This window comes from Gymnogyps californianus, chromosome 4 (assembly GCF_018139145.2).
Source record: "Gymnogyps californianus isolate 813 chromosome 4, ASM1813914v2, whole genome shotgun sequence".
In the NCBI taxonomy this organism is placed as follows: Eukaryota; Metazoa; Chordata; class Aves; order Accipitriformes; family Cathartidae; genus Gymnogyps; species Gymnogyps californianus.
The window spans coordinates 78,336,311-78,353,148 of NC_059474.1; the positions used below are offsets into that span (position 1 = coordinate 78,336,311).

Genomic DNA, 16,838 nt, shown 5'->3' on the forward strand with positions numbered 1-16,838 from the left:
AGCAACAGCTGCTATGAAATCAGGGCTTTAGATAATTAAATGATATTAGAAAGGAGTCTCACAAACGTAGACATGACTCCACTGAATTTTCCTCTGAACGTGTCGTGACACTGTCAGCACCCAGATGCACATTAGGCACATTTCACAAAACAAAAAGCTGCCAACCTTGGCGCCTTTCCCAAAACACTCCAGCTAGGTCCGAAGACTTCAAACCCGTCCTAGCACAGCTTAGGAAGCTCAGCTATTCTTTAATCAACAAGCAAGGGAAAGAGGAAGGAAGAGAAGGAAAGTCATTCTCAAAAGACACATGTACACAAAAAATAAGCTAAGTGACAGCACCCGCACAGTAATTCTGCCATCTGACATGTTGCACTGGCTTCGTACCTTACACCCAATTAAACATTAGCAGGTTTTTTTTAAGAAAAGAACTAAGATTCAGGCCTATTTTCTTCCCTCTCTGCTAGTGCTTGAAGTAACAATAGCGGTAAACTGTAAACAAACTAAACTACTGCTTTAATTATACTAATCAAATCTTGCTACAACCTCCAGCGGAAAACAGCTGAACTAAAAGCAGAGCACAGAAGAGAGTCACACCTAGTTAAACCAGTGTGTGGATAGCCTTAGTTAAATACAATTTGCACTACAGTAGCTTATGTTATTTACTAACACGTTTACTAAAAAATTAATTAAATCAAAATTAAAGCATATTCAAAGGAACTGTAAGATACAAGATAAAAATCATTCTTACAGTAGCCTACCTGCTGAGATTTATTTTACCTAATAGAGAAATAGAAACCACCAGAGAAGCGTCTACAGTAAAAAAACCCAATAAGATATTTAACACCCTTCTGAGAGTAGCAAGAAAAAACAGAAGAAAAATCTAGTATCTACTGATTCAGTGTCCAAAACAGCAGAAGTGATATATTTTTATTTATTTATTTTTAGTAGTACAGGATGTGTTTTAATACAGAAGAAATAAAAGACAATCTCCTGCTATGGCAACCAATACATGGTACTCCTTGCATCACTCAAGTGCTACCCTAGGAACGCCTACCTGAACTTTGGATGATTTTTCATTTAATTTTAATTTTTAAAAAATAAAAATATATTGTTTAACCGTGCCTCCCAGACTTGTTCGGGGGAGAGGGTTGTTTTCCTGCTTACATTGCCAGCTTTTGATGCTGCAGAGGAAAAAAAGAACAAAACCAAAAAAAAATCTAAACAACAGAACCTAAAGGCTCATAACAGCAGAAATAAATAAGAACTTCCCTTATGCACACTCCTCTACTTAGAAAAAAAAAAAAATCCTTTTTGGGGCTGGTGTCAACAACGAGGCAATGACTTTTTTTTTCCCCCTCTCCTTTTTTTTTTTAATTTGAACTACAGCATTGTACCTCTGAAATACTCTATGAAATTGAGTCTTCTACACCTTACATATGAATTTTTCCAGAAGTACTTCCTCTAAATTTCTCCTCTGACACATCAACAAAATTTAGAGAAAGAGGGAAATCTGCTATAAATCAAACTAAATATCAGTCTTGTGGCTACATACACCATCACCCTTAAGTGAAACACCTATAGATCTTCATTAGTGTCTGTCCCAGTCTGCAGTCAACCCAAATACTTTGGCACAGCAACAAGTGCTATAAGAAGTTATATAAAAAGATAGGAGTTACTAGGAGAAGGAAGTATATCTCAACACCACTGTAAACACAGGATAACTCTGCACACTACTAACAAAGAGCAGTAAACTCTTGCCTATTTCCCACAGGATAAAATTATGCAAAAGGACAATTACCAAAGAGCAGCTGATGCACGTTTCACATGCCAAAGTTTTCCAACAGCAAACCTGAAAGGGGTGAGTTACTGCAGCATGCCACACACAAGAATGAGAGCTCTCCCTAGAGAAGTCCCGGACGTGCATGTATCTCCACCCAATCAACCCGAGACAATTCACCATGAACAAAATCTACTCGTGCATTAACCTGTTCACGAACACTGTCAAATTGTGCAAATTCAGGCCGTGATCCTAAGCAAACATCCCTGAACATCCATTTAGAGCCAACTGCCTAATCGGACCTTAAATACTGCTTTTAACAACAATCGTTTAAATAACCTATTAACATACTTTTAAAAACAAGAGGATTACTCCCTTGTACACTCCAGTTTTTCTTCTCAGTTGCCAAAATTTCTGGCCCAATTGTTTATCTAGTCATTACATTTTGCACATAAAAATTGGAGAAAAACCCCGCACAGCTCCAATTAAAAAAAAAAGCCAGAAAAGTAGAATTAACCAATTAAATTACACAACAGAAGAACTCCCACAGCAACGGTTGTGGCCTTTTTCATATTAAACCTGACAAAATTAGAGAAAGACAGACATCTGTTGCAGTAAACTACCAACTTTGGAAGTTTTCACAAAGTTTAGTGAAGGTTGCTGTGGAGATGTGTCTTAAAATAGGAAACAAATCCAGACGTAGATTATGAGTGGAATATTGGCGATATGCTTACTTTCAAAATACACCTCCACCATGTTAACATGTTAGAGGATGTTATACTGATAAATTACATCAGATTTTTTATTGAGAATGTGAAGTGCAAGCACATTATCATTACGGCTTCAGACACCTAAAAAAGCAGGTGCATTTTGTGTTAAATCAGCACGTGTGCGTGTGTTAAACCCTCTAAGGACCGCAGGCACGGGCAGAGATCGTCTTTCACCAGCCTGGGAAAGGAAGAGTGAAACTTTCCTCGGAGGCCGAACAAAACTGGAAGCGGCTGAACTCCTGTCCTCTGCCCTTTTACACCCTTTCTGCACGGCGTTAACCTACAAAAAACATACGCAAAGGGAAAAAACAGGAACCCGTGAAACCAGAGGGGCTTCCTCTCACACCGCTTCCACGGAAAGCAGACGGGGCCGGCAGAGGAAGGGGGGCACGCCGGTACCGCTAACACAACGCTCTGTTGGGCGGACGAGGCAGAACACGAAGATCGCCTCCGCCTCAGCACCGGCGGCGGCGTAGGAGGCGCGGCGCGGCGCGGCCCCCCGGCCCCCTCCCCGGCACGGCGGAGGCCCGCGCCGGCCCCAGGGCGCTGCCGGCACCCGGGCTCCTCCCGGGGCGGGGGCGGCTGGCGCCCCTCAGAGCCGCCCCGCGCGCGGGCGGCTTTTCCCTCACGGAGGCCGCCGGCGGCGCGGCCTGACAGGCCCAGGGACAGCGGCGGGACCGACCCCTCCGCACCAGCCCCCGCCCCGCCGTCAGCCCGCGGCGGCCCCGCACCGGGCCCAGCCCGGGGGGGAACGGGAGCACGCCCCCGCCCCGCCCGCCGCGGGCAGCCCCCGCCCGGCGCCTCCCGCACTTACGCCATCGCCCTCCGCGGCGGCTTCACCACAGACCCGGAAGCGGCGACGGCGACAGCGGCGGCCGGGCCCTCCCGCACCTCACGGCGAACGCCGGGCCGCCCCGCCCACAGCGCCGCCGGCCCGCAGCGCCGCCGGAGCCAACCGCGAGGTGCCGCCGGCCCGCGGGGCCAATGGCAAGGGCGCCGGCTCCCCGAGGAGGCGGGAAGAAGGGGGGCGCGCCGCCAATCGCAAGAGACGGTGCCGGCTTGGGGGGGATGGGCGGAGGGGAGCCTCTCCCGCCCCTTCACGGCGGAGTGAGGGGTGTGCGCCGCGCATGCGCAGGCGGGGGCACAGCTGGCGGGGCCCGTCTGCCAGATGTGAGTGGCGGGCCCGGTGTGGCGGGTTTTCCTGCTGGTATCTATAGCTGGTAAACCCAGCCCGTAAATTTTAGTCTCTTTGATGGATCCTGAAACAGACGCAGCTACTCCGCGGTCGTCACAACCACGCTTTCCCATTTGCTCGCAGTTTGATCGTTTCTTAATTGGGAGGCACTGAAGTGTTTTGTTTACCAAGTCACTGGGTAATTCTGTGTTCTGGCTGTTCGTTTTTCTGTCCGTCGTTTGTTCCCTCCAAAGCAGGTGAACAAAACTCGCCCCCAAAAGACAGGCAGATAAAAAGTTAACTGTCAGGTATTTTTGAACACATGCGTGGCCGTGACTTGCCTGTCGGATGTAGCAGAACATGATAAACACATAGATTTCTTTAAAATCACCCAGGCGTACATCCTACAGACTTTACAAGCATATCAGAGGAAACCGAAACAGCAACTGAGTGTGCGTGCATGTGTGTGTACCTCTTTCCACGTGGTGCTTGCACGCTGTCAAGACCGGTGCTGAGCTCCGTGCTCCCTCGATGCCCCCGAGGCCTGTGGAGGCTGCAGCATGCCGTGTCTCCCAGGGCTCAGCTGGCAGCAGGGCGAGGGGTACCCAGCCTCGGGCACTTAGACTAGAAGGCTGGTTGTACTGCTTCACACCTGGAAAATAAATCCTTTAGAGGGGAAACACAGATCCCCGAAGCCAGGATCCTGCTCTCACTGGCCTAACGGTGAGATCTGTCTATGGGCTGCGTGGATTCGCTTGAGCCAAAGTGAAACTGAGCCCAGCTGAGCAGAGGGCTTGTGGCTCCTCTCTACAAGCCACGTGTTCCTGCCTGTTGCCCTGTGTTGGCTCGAGCAGACCGCACGGTCTTCCCTGCAGACCCAGCTTTCAGCCGGATCGGCGAACAGCAAGCTGATCCCGCTTGCTGCACAAGGGCACGGATGCCCCTGGGCGCCTGGCGAGAGCTCTTAACCTGGCACAGAAAGGCACCGGCGGGATTATCCCTCGAGCAGCGTCGTGATCTTGCAGCGCCGCAAACCAGAGGCGGACCCTCACCCCAGCTGCACCCCGGCATCCTGAGCAGCGCGGCTGGGCAGTGCCGTGTTCAGAACAGCTTCAGGCATCCTCCGCCCAGCAGATGAACTACCATCAAAGCAAGTGTTATCTAACGAGGTTTATCCTTCGTGTTTTTTTATTACATTCTCATCATACTAAGCATAGTAAGAAAAATATTGTTTAAATACTTCTGGTTTTCATAGTGAAGCCCCCCTTTCCACCTCATTCCCTGCTGTTGCTAGAGCCGTGCGCTCCAGCAATGCTCTGACCTGCTGCGCCGAGGGGATTGATGCTCAGGGTCTCGGAAGGCTCTTCCAAATGTTTTTATCCACATGGTGCCTGAAGGCTTTAATGAGGACCATGCAGCTAAGTCACATGAAGAAATTTTAGCTCAAAACTAGCACTAGAGCTTGGGGAAGGTGGGCCTTTGCCTGGTGTAAGAGACGGAAAGAAAAGCTTTAATGCTGATACAGGCCTGGCTAGAAAACTGACATCTGGAGTTAAGGCGAGGAAAAATATTTACCCCTTTACTACTTTGAACCTATTTGTTTCACAAAGGGCATTAATATTTACCTTCTCTGCAAAAGAAACCTGCGCTTTCTTCTCAAGAAAATATTTTTATGTTTGAAAAGGCCAAACTAGATTTATTTTTAAACTCTATCAATTACAGAGCAGAATGTGTCCCAGAACAACCAAAATAAGGCAGAGGGAGAAATGGTTTCTGTTCTTAGTGTAATACCACAATTTAAAGTTACCAGGATTGAAATAGAAAAGCCGGGGTAGCTGAAATTCTGGGTCTTACCACAATTCCAGTGGTGGGGAGGAAACGCAGAGGCTTTGAGTCTACTTGTGCAACAGATAAAATCAAGAACAGAAGTTATTCCACGCAGTATTTTTAAATAAAGGCCAGCTTAAGTCTAACATGCCACTGTGTTTATATCAAAAATTAGTACATGTGCGTATTTACAGCATGCAATCTAACAGCATGCTTCACTTTGCCTTATGATAGCCAGCGGCATTGCTGTTTTAAATGTCTTTGATCCCTTTGCTAATGCAGCAATAATAAGAACTATTTCTAAAACTGATAACAAAGAGTAATTTTAGCAATTAGCAATAACGGTCGTATTTCATTATTAGATTCATGTATGTTCAGTTTTCAGATCCCCCTTTTTTTACACCTGAGGGTTATTTTGGCAGCATCGTCTGGCTCGGTCTAAACAAATTCGGTCTTTGCAGGCTCTCACCAAAGCGTGGGACCTCACACATGGACGACGGCAGCGGGTCACTGCGTCACAGCCTGGAGCCGTGGAAAGCCTTGGGTGCCAGGCTTTTCTTTTTTTAGGTGGGCACTTGCTGTTCTGTTGGAAGTTTCTGACGCCATGAGCGCAGTTCCTTGGAGGCAGGGGTGTTGCATGGGTGTGACGGGGAGTGGAGCTGGTGGTTGCTGTAGGTTAGCGCTGCCGTGAGGTTTGTGGATTTTCACAGCACCCCTGCCTGATTGCCTGCTGCTTTTTTGAAGATGATTGCATTTTTTGGGATGTTTGTCTGTGTTGCTGATTTCCATCACCAGTTTCATTCCTTCCATTGCCTCCCATGACCTTTTGGGGGAAGTGTCCACAAATTATCTCCTGATATTTTCCCCCTGCTTTCTTTTCCTTCTTTCTCTTCTTAAAGGAGTTTTCCCTTCATTTTCTTCCCAAGAACTAATGATGCTGGATTGCTTCTTTCAGCTCTTCCTTCTGGATGCTGATGCCAGACAATAAAATATATTTGACATTTGAAATTTATTTGTAGAAATTACTTCTTTTAAAAGGGTACACAAATAATCAAAGCTGCAAGATATGTTATCCACATAAACGAAAAAGCTCAGGTCATAAGAGAAAGGAGTTGATTAATTGCCTTTGCCTTCTGTAATCCAGCCGATGATTCAGATCTGAAGTACCAAGAAAGCCTCTCCCGACATATCGAGCCATTCTCGAGGTGGCTTGAGATTAACAGATGAAATATAATGCACTGCAATACGATTCAATACCTTAAAAGTAGAGTAACATAATGACTGTCATATCTAGATTCACGTTTCAGGAGGGGAGCTAAGTCAGGGCGTTCTTTCAGTCCTGTTTGCTCTCTAAAGTACCGGCGGCTCATTTGCTTTTTCGGGGGAAACTGGCAGCTTCTGATGGCGTTATGTACCTGCACACAGCACGAACGGCCCCGGCTTGAACGTTGTCCCTCGGGTATAACTTTTCAAGCTTGCCCAAATTTTTCTCATGGTCTAGAAAACAGAGGATACTTCATCCTTAATTCTTTGCAGCATATGATGTTGCATCTTTAGTTATCGGCATGGGAATTGAAAAGAGATTTTATAAATGTTGTCTCATCATATAAATTTCAAGTTAAGGAAAATTATAACCCCGTCCTCTATGCTTTACTTTATTTTACATCAGGTGGCATTCCCATTTGCCTCAGAATGTTTTTTTTAATGCCTAAAACTCCAAGACTTTCTTTGTAAGGAAAGAGGAGTAGCTGAGTAAAAGCATCATCTTTAAATTATTTATATCATCTCCTCTGTTTTGCAGTGGAAGATGCTTCTCCGAACATTGTTCTAAAAGCTCCCAAGTCTTTTAACTCATATGCTTTATCTTTGGTTGATGCCACTCAAGGGTCAAAGTCAAGCTAATGTTGAGGCTGACAGAATTTATTTATACAGAACCAGAAGCTGCTGGGTACGTGACACTATTTAACAAATGAAAAAATGTGACCAGGAACATTCATACTCATTTCTGAGACTTACACTATTTACCTTGTTGGGGCAGCTGGATACTCCTGGCATTTTCCAGGGGAATGGAGCAGTTGCTGCTCCAGCTGACATTACCTGGATACTCATGGGCATGACCCCTCTAAGAATCAGGCTTGGTCACACCGGCACTCCTCCTTCAGTAACGCAGCAGAAAGCCTCCCTTACCAACAATTATTTTCTTCTTGCAATTAAGCCAGCAACTTCTTACTAACCTGCCATATGCGATCGCTTAAGTAGCAAGGATCTTGCTTCTCTCTCAGCCCGCTAATCCCGGCGATGTCCTTTCGCAGTGATCTGGGACCGCCTCCCCAAGCAGTGTGAGAGCAGGCAGGGACCCAGCCCCAGACGTGACCACAGCACCTTGAGCCTTCCCTTCCTTCTGCCGCTCCTGTCCTTGCCCTGTCTCCCATCACCACGCTCCATCTGCGTCCCCCAAAGCAACCAGACTCCTGCAAGACCCCCGCCGCCAGCCTGGGTATTCACCATCGCAGAGCTAGAAGCTGATTCATTGGCATCAGTTACTTTATGAGACAATTCATTTAATCAGGAAATTGTGAAGAGCCCCTTCATAGTCTTTATCAGATTGAAAAGTCTTTGTCAGGCAATCTTCTTGCAATATTCTAACAATATCATTAGAGATTGTTGGGCATCTCGCACCTTAGACTGGGCTCCGGCTCAGGTGGACAAAGAGCAGCGCGGTAACCGACTCAGAATTTAAAATATTTCCCTTGTTCTCCCAGCTCTGAGAGAACGATCACAAATAAATAGAAAAAAGCATGTTACTACCGCTCTGTATATTATGAAACTAAATTCTGTCTTCAGCTGTGCTTTAGTGAGTGCTTTGAAGTTGCTGGAGCTGTGAGTGTATAAATGGAAGTACTGGTTGGTTTACGCTTTCTCTAACGTCAGTGTTTACTATAAGAGTTCATTCTAGATTACATTAAAAACAAACACTGAGCTTAGACATAAATAAATATAACTACTCCTTATGCAAAATATTTGCGACACTGCAAAAGCTTACTATAACATAAACCAGCAGCCAGCAGCCGGTGGGTCAGAAACAACCACATCCTTTAGCTTAGTGGCAAAATCTTAAATTCTTTGTTCTTTTCATCTGAGGATAAAATCACAGACACTCAGTTCAGAAAACAAACAAATATTAATGATTTATATTAAGTACATAATTTGCCAGAGCTGGAAGTCACTTGTTATCAATTACAGAATTAATTTATTCCCTACTTGACCGTTCGGTATTCGCAGTGTCTTTTTTGCTTCCAAAGCATATTTATCCAAGGAGATTCACTGAAGGTTGTCGGTCTTGCAATGGAAGTTGTCCATCTCATGGTGTACCCAAAAAACTGATTCCCAAACAGGTTCCTCCTGGGCTGGAAGAAATCCTCCTTGCCCTGAGAGTAGTTTATTTGTCTGGATCTGTGCACCCAGATCTTATGTGAATACAGGAAAAATGTGGAAGGATCAAGCTATTCTTCATTAAATCCCTAAATCAAATCTAAAGGAAAATATCATTTACCCTACATAAAGGATATGCTGTCATATTCCTCTAAACTAAACAATATAGTTTTCACTTTGATCAGCAGAGTGGTATATGAGAATTACCAACAGAACATGTTACAGTTTTATTTTAGTTTCTTCAAACAATCATTTTTGTAAACCTTTTCCTTCTGATGTGATTAATGAGTGTGATTGTAAACCAACACTGATAATAAAATCTGCATTTTATAACAGGTGCTGTTTAGCCAAATTCACAGGAAAGATCTTGTGCATCTCATTCAGACCTCTTGCATACAGATTATCCTGTGAGGAAACAGGCATTAAACTACATAAAATGAACGCTGATTTCAGCAAGCCGAGGGTTTAGCTTGTAGAAGCCAAAAGCTTTTACTGACAACTTGTTAAAATTCATCTATCAAAACTGTTTTCAGACAGCACTAGAAATCGTATTTCCATGAAAGACTGTTACTTTTAATTTCAGAAAATGACAAGCAAACAGGTAGGGATCCAATGATATCCCATCATGGTATCTTGGCAATTACTAAAACACACTTGAGTGTCCTTATGTTGCACCTGCACATGTTTTTTCACAAAATCCTTCACTTAATATTTTAAAAACCCACCTTTCTCACCTGTCCCCCCCATCACTCGCTAGACGTGCGCACATGAAGCTTAATTGTGTTACTGTTTCCTTTTTCAGTGTACGTTTTTTTGGTATGGACTATAACTTCCTTACTATTAAGGAAATTGTTGCTATTAAGGAAGTTATTGCTGTTATTACGGTCCCAGAGATTTCCTTTAGTCTGTTGTCTTTTCCTACGATCTGTTCACAGAAACCGTTAAAAACCTGTGCCTGGCTTCGGGTGCGTATTTGGAAGCCCCTAAAGACCCTGGGCATCCTCCCTGCTCCCTGACATGGCCCCAGTGCCACTGCATGTACCACAGGTAATAGCAATATCCAGCGCCGTAGAGCTACATCTTGACTCGTTCTCCCTGTTTTGTTTCTGTCTAGTTGCGTTATTGATTTATACTGGATTTTATTGGGTGTCTGTAGCCCTATAAATAATTGTCTGTAGGGTAATTAGAAGCAGTTATGTCCATTCCTTCAGCGTTCACGTCTTATAGCTCTACAGCATCACTTTATTAACAACACATTACCTTTTGTGGTGTTCTGCTGGTAATAAATGTCATCAGCTGGTAGGTTAGCTTTAGTTTTTGTTCTTAAATTTCTCTTATTTTTAGTTATTCCTGCTCTCAAAAGAAGTGCATTGTACTGAAACACACTATTAGAAGACTTTTTGTGCTAGATGTATAGGCAAATTGTATAAGCCTTTTGTCTATGCAATCTAAAACCTATTTTGAACATACAATGAGAAGTATTTACCAAGTAAAGTTTCTTTTTTAAACTGGAGACCCCATTCCTGGCCCTACTAGTTATGTAGAAGAATGAACTGGCACACAGCAAGTGGGTGTAACACTCTGTTGCCAGAGAAAGACGTGAAAGCACAGTCTCTTTGGTGGTTCATGACTATTTTTAACTTTAATTTCCTTTGTAATTATTTCCTTTCCCGGATTCATAAATCTGCAGTAGCCTGTTATATAAATCTCATCTATCCCATGTTTACAAATAATTCTGGCTTAGATTCTGTGTTCTTTGCACTTTAGAAATTCCCACAGACTTGAAGTTTGGGTGTATAAAGACATACACAGGATATCACCCCATGTTTAATACTAGCTCTGTACAATAAGCCTTTTGTAATGACAAATACCCACTTAAATTTCTTTTAACCTCCTCTAGTGTTTTTGTTGGAGAAGCTACTTTTCACTTGCTGTCTCGATGACTGCTGTGTAGTAGGATAATACTGAGGCTTTGGGGGGGTTTATTCCTTTCATTACGTGTTCATTTTTTGGTTTTTAAAAAAAAAAAGGGTGGGGGAATCCAACAGTGAATTCTTCATGCACAAATATAACATGGATTTTAAGGGGTGATATAGTTGTGCGACTGAGGGAATAATCACGCTTAAGTGCAGTTTTTAGGAAAATTATTTAGAGACGAAAGAAGGGATAAAGAGGAAAAAAAATCAAGCATATACTGGAAGGAGAAAAAGGGTATCTATGCAAAGGCAATAGTTGTGGCACAGAAAACCAGGCCAAAGGCTCTCAAAATTGTGCCCATGGAGAACCATTTAACACAGGAGACAGTGATGGTCGGCTGTGCAACAAATTATTGTGCAATGCAACTTATCCGTGTTCAGTGCTTGAAATGCTTATGCCCTATGTGACCAAGGGCTTTGAAAGTTGCCTAGGACATCCTCTGACACATTACACATCTATAATGTCATCTGTTTCCAATCTTTTGGGGATAGCTGCTTGTGCAGTATTACTACGAGACCACAGAGATGACCACACTCAGCTAGAGCAGTGCCTGCTCCTATGAGCGGGTGAAATGACAGCTGTATAAGCATTTTCCAGGTCTGCTGAGAGTCTTCCAGGATAAATGGGAAAAATATAGGTGAAGCATTGACAAAGCTGTAAGGACAGTGTCTTAATTCACTGTGGATACCTCCACATGTAAAGGCTATAGTGTTGTATTGCAAAGATACTGCATCTCACCTTCAAGGCTTACAACCTTTAAGGATGAGCAAGGTGACTTTAAAAATGTTACTAAAATAACAAGCAGCAGTAGAAATAGAAGAGGAACCACTTCAAGACGTACTGTGTTCAGGGAATTAATCAATGAGGAGTCAGGACTGGCCACGGAGCTCTGACCCATGGAGAGCTCCGAGCCCTCACCTCAGAGACTGACGCAGCAGGATCACATCGGGAGAGAAAGCAGAGCAGCGTGTGCAAGGCTTGGTCCTGTTCTCAGTGAAATTACTGAAAGTTTTGACCATGACATCCGTGGAGGCAGAGTGCATGCCCTTAATATTTCCCAGAGACCCAGATGAAATATTGCTGACACATTCGCAGTGTAATCATTGCAGATCCTACTTAGCCTGGGTAGTGCACAAAGCAGTACAAATAAATATATTGTTATTGGTAATAAAATACTATGATGAAAACTGGCCGGCAGTAACACTTAGCAATAATCTGAGTGTCATTGCTAATACACAGATCACAACCTTGGAGACATATGATTTTGATGATTTTACCTAATAAATACTTCATAAATTATATTTACAAGCAGTAAGAAATTTATAAACAAGCAATTTATCACGTTTGCCTTTGTTAAACTATGCAGCTTCCCTGCTTGTATTCTGACTATACTATTCTGCTGTTTGCCACTGTGGAAGACTGAGTTGGTTTTTGCCTTAAAAAAATCAGCTCTCTTCATTTTTTCTTTCTCATGTGTAGCTAGAAAATGATAGCTCAACATTTTGTTTGCACACTCTGTCCTCTCTGTCTACCTGAAGGTCCTAAACCATCCTTGAAAGCAGTTAACACCAGCAAGTATCCTTGAACTAAGGGTGAAAGCTATTTAAACTGTCAGTGTTAAAAAGACAAAACTGTCACCATTTCTGTGCTGTTTCAAAAGCTGTTATCTCAAACGCTGGATGCTTCTTATGGCAGTGGTGAAAATGGCTTTACCCCTATCATGACAGCAGGTTTCAGCTCGGGGCGAAGGGGAACCTCTCTGACCACAAGCTCATTCCCTAGCACTGGAAGGACATAAAACAAACTCCCAAGTGAAAACCCGCTGAAATTATTTGAAAGACCAAAAGACAGCACAGTTGATCTGCTTGAATTGGGCTCTCTCCAGCAGTTCCAACATTCCCACATTTCCTGGTCTCTGAGCCCAGCAGGGCAAGAGCAGTGCCTGGGTGCCAGCTCGGGGGAGATAGGAAGTGCTGCCTATCTTCTAGCAGAAGGAACTGCACAATTTCCCTTTCAGCCTGCAGTGAGCCTGCTTCCCGGGCTCAACACATGCACAGGAAAGAAGGGTTTGTCTATAGACTTACTCCCTTCCCCCCTCCCCATGATGGCCAGAAAGTTTTCTTTTAAGCGAGGAAAGAGTCAGTCACACTTTGGGAAGTGTTACTCTGTCTCTAAGTGCCTTTTCAGGAAACGTTTGTGCTTTTTTCCAAGCAAGTTTTCTGAACCCGGCACAGCATCCAGCCGGATAGTTTGTAAAGGGAGAGGGGGTCTGTGAGTTGTTTTCTTTCACGTGTGTTGAGGCGTTCCTCTTTCTCAAGTATTCTTCAGAAACATTTGTGAGTTTTCATGAACGAATCTACCTGGCCATGCATAGGAGTAAATCATATTATTCTTTCCAGAGAGATTTTCTTTGTGCTTTAGACAACACTGCACTGTGGCAAATGTGACAGCAATGTGACAAACATTAACACATTTTCCCAAAGATGCCAAATAGTTATCTAAAGAAATGCAACCTTTTACTGTTTTGTGAGTCAAGAAAACAAACCTAGGCTTTTCAGACAAGTGCCAACAAATACTGGATTTGCCATGAGTCACAAAATGGCAGAAAACTGTTCAAAAGTCTACAGATTTATTTCCTAATCTCTGTATGTTTCTTTGGTGAGTTCCTAAAGCAAACTTCCCTTAGAGATGCTACCAGAGGACAAGATGTGACATGAGGTTTTAGAGAACACTGGAGGTTTTTAGTTTTTGCTTTGAAACATGTTTACAGAGTTTACATTTTATTATTATTAAATTTACATTTACAAGGGATGGGGAAGGAGAGAAACTGAAAATCAAAGTTGTTATGGAAACTGTTTTCAGTATTAACTGTGCAATATAAACAACTCCGCTCTTACTAGATTTTACAAGTATGACTTGAAATTCTTTAGAAACTGGGCTTCTGCTAAATTGACAGTATTCCTTTGACTTTGACCATAATAGCCATTGCTTTTGCAGGCTTAGCGAAAAGGAGAACTGCTTACTTTAGCACTAGCACTTCCACAAAAAAGCAAACCTACTCTCTTTTTGGCCTACCGCATTGTAGATGCCGACTTAGTATTTCATTCTAGACAGAACATCTTTGTCAGTCCAGAGTCAGCTTTTGCTGCCAGGGAGCAGCCCTGTCGCAGCTCTAGATCAAATGGTGTCCCCTAGATGTGTTTGTCTTTGTCACTGTCACCCACAGACACATCCTCTGAAAGCAAACAGCCCAACAGTGATGCAGCTGACCACTGAGCAGGGTGCATCATTCAAGCACCAAGGTGGCTTTTGACTGGCCTAGAGTCAAAAGCTCCTAGAGTTGCCACTGTTTTTAATCAGCTCTTTTAATACTTTATATTGATTCCAGATCTAATCCAAAGCCCACTGAAACCAATGAGGATAGGCTCTGACAGGGCTCTGATGACAATGACAGAAGTGATGGATTTGGTATAACTATCTGCAATCACATAATCCTCCTGAAGGCTGATGTATTTTTTAATATTTGTTCTCCATTTTCTTCATGATTCCTTCTTTGCCACCTGCTCCTGCATCTCACCAACCCCTCCCCAGCTCCAGAGCCCTGGGCATCTGTGATCATATGCAAGCTTTGGGGATGGAGGAGGTTGATGCTAACGTACTGGAAAGAGGCAGGGAGAGCAGGGATGAGGAGAAAGTGCACACCGGCAAAGCAGTGAGCTTCTGACGGGGTGACCTGGCAGCCCCTGCTCCCCTTCCCGGGATTGCTAAGTAGATGCACCTCATGCAGAACTGAAATTAAGAAGCATCACATTTACTTTTGAGTGTGAGAAGGAGGTAATAAAAGCTGATAACATCTGTAGATAACACCAAATTCAGTACACTCAGAAAGGCTGCTGTTGGGGCATTGGCAGGGTATGGGGGGGTATTTGTTTGGGGGGATGCTTTGTTTACATTTAGACTCAGGCAAGAGAGTCCATTCTTGTGTGTGCTGTTTTGTTTTTCTTGCCTGAACTGCAGTGCTGTGTATTTTAAATTCAGAAAGTAAAAAGCTCCAGCAAGTACTTCAAAAGATTATCATATATTCTTTTACATTCTGTGCTGGACCTATAAGAAAGTATCAGCAGTTCTCCGAGCTGTGAAAGTTCTTCCTCAGCCCTCCTGGCTCAGATCCAGTAACAAAGTGACTCCCACAACCTTCTGTTCAGCTAACAACTTCCTGATGACCTTATAACAACTTTGTCAATGCCTTACTGTTACCCAGTTCCCGTAAAAGAAAAAGACATGCAATATTGAATTAAATGTGCTGCTTTTTCCTTTGCATATGCAATGCTAAGGGGCATACTCAGACAAAATATTTTGCATAATTTCATTGACTGTTTCAGTAAGAACTTTCATAATGAATCCCAGTATCGGTAGACCTACATTGCCTCAAACGTCAGCTTTATGCTTTTCAGGCATTTGAGATGCTGCTTCTGTAGAGTCTCTGGCTTTATCCAGACTGATAAGGAGTCTTTACAGCAACTGTTATTGATTCCAGTCTGCCAAAGGTAGCACCGGCAGCAACGTTAGGCGACCATCAGACAATCTATGCAGAAGGTCTCTCCTATTTAGCAGCAGCAGCTACCTGCAGGCAGTCGCATCGCCACAATTCAGCCAGGGAACAGACTACATGAGCTCTCCTCACCCACTCTAGTGTAAAATCAGCCGAGTTACTTCACACAGCCACGGCAGCAGTTCGAATTAGATGGGCTGACTTCTGCCATGCTGTTGATGAGGAGCACTCCAGTGATTTGTTCCACTAGCCAAACTGCCAGAGTAATTTCTGGCAGAGAAGTAACAAGCAGCTATGGATAGCTATGTCTTAAGCTGCCACCACCTTTCCAGCAATGATTGTCAGATCACAAGTTTAGTACAGGAAATGCTTAAATTACTGTTGGGATTTAAACCCCGGTATCATCTACTCGGGAGTACATGATATCATCCTAGTGTACCAGCATTTTCCAGAGCCTTCTCTACTTACATGTTCCTAATGGTGAGTACTTTAAAGGGCAAAAGGTTCGTGCAAATAGCCTAAGTAGCAGAGGACTCATTGTCACTAACATTATTGATCGTACTTATTGTAGACTCAAATGCAAAATCATAATGTTTAAATTGAAGAACGACGCTGCAATCCTTACTTGTACGCATAATCCCTATCATCATAATTTCTTCTGCAAAACTGTGACTCTCTTCTCAGGAGATACAAGTAGAACTGGCCAAAGTTAATTTTTTGCATAATAAGTGAAAATTTGTGATAAACTCGCATTATGTTTAGCAGTATCAGTAGGTAAGCAGATCAGCTGACACTTGTGCTTCCAAACAGCATGTCGCCCTTAGATACTATTATCTGGAAATGAGCTCTCCTGCCTGAGTACTTACATACCACAGTCTAGACTTGACAGCACTGTACCGCAGAAAGCACATGGTTTAACTGGCAATATTTGCTTTCCCTTCCGTTTCACTGGTTTGTAAATTCTTCTCATAGCTCCTGCTTTCACAGGATCATATACGCCACCAGCCCACGAAGCATGGCGGCCAGCGTAGACGCAGGTGTTTGCAGGGACTCAGAGCTCAGCTTGCGACAGTGGACAACGATAGCCCGGGTGCTAGAGAGATGTGCTTTCTTCTAGCATGAACTCACTGCTTTGGGGTGTATGGCTAGCTTCAGGAAAGCTTTTTGTCATCACTTCAGGAGTGGCATATCTTACTTATTACAGTTACAGTTTTACCTGCTATGGAACTTTAGTAGTTTTTCTTCCCTCCGTAGCTGTACTTTTTTCCTTCTAAACGGGCCTGCTCTTTCTGACTGTATCTTGCAGGTTCATCTTATTTTCTCTGCTGC

The 16,838-nt window shown here is 43.7% G+C and overlaps 1 protein-coding gene across 1 annotated transcript in view; it reads right to left on the bottom strand.

The window, feature by feature from the left end:
• Positions 1-3,410, bottom strand: part of BLTP1 (bridge-like lipid transfer protein family member 1) — a 129,188-nt gene extending 125,778 nt beyond the window's left edge. Inside the window, exon 1 of the mRNA XM_050896358.1 lies at positions 3,362-3,410. The gene's annotated coding sequence lies outside the window, so the exon portion shown is untranslated. The remainder of the gene's footprint in view (positions 1-3,361) is intronic.
• Positions 3,411-16,838: the final 13,428 nt, after the last annotated feature.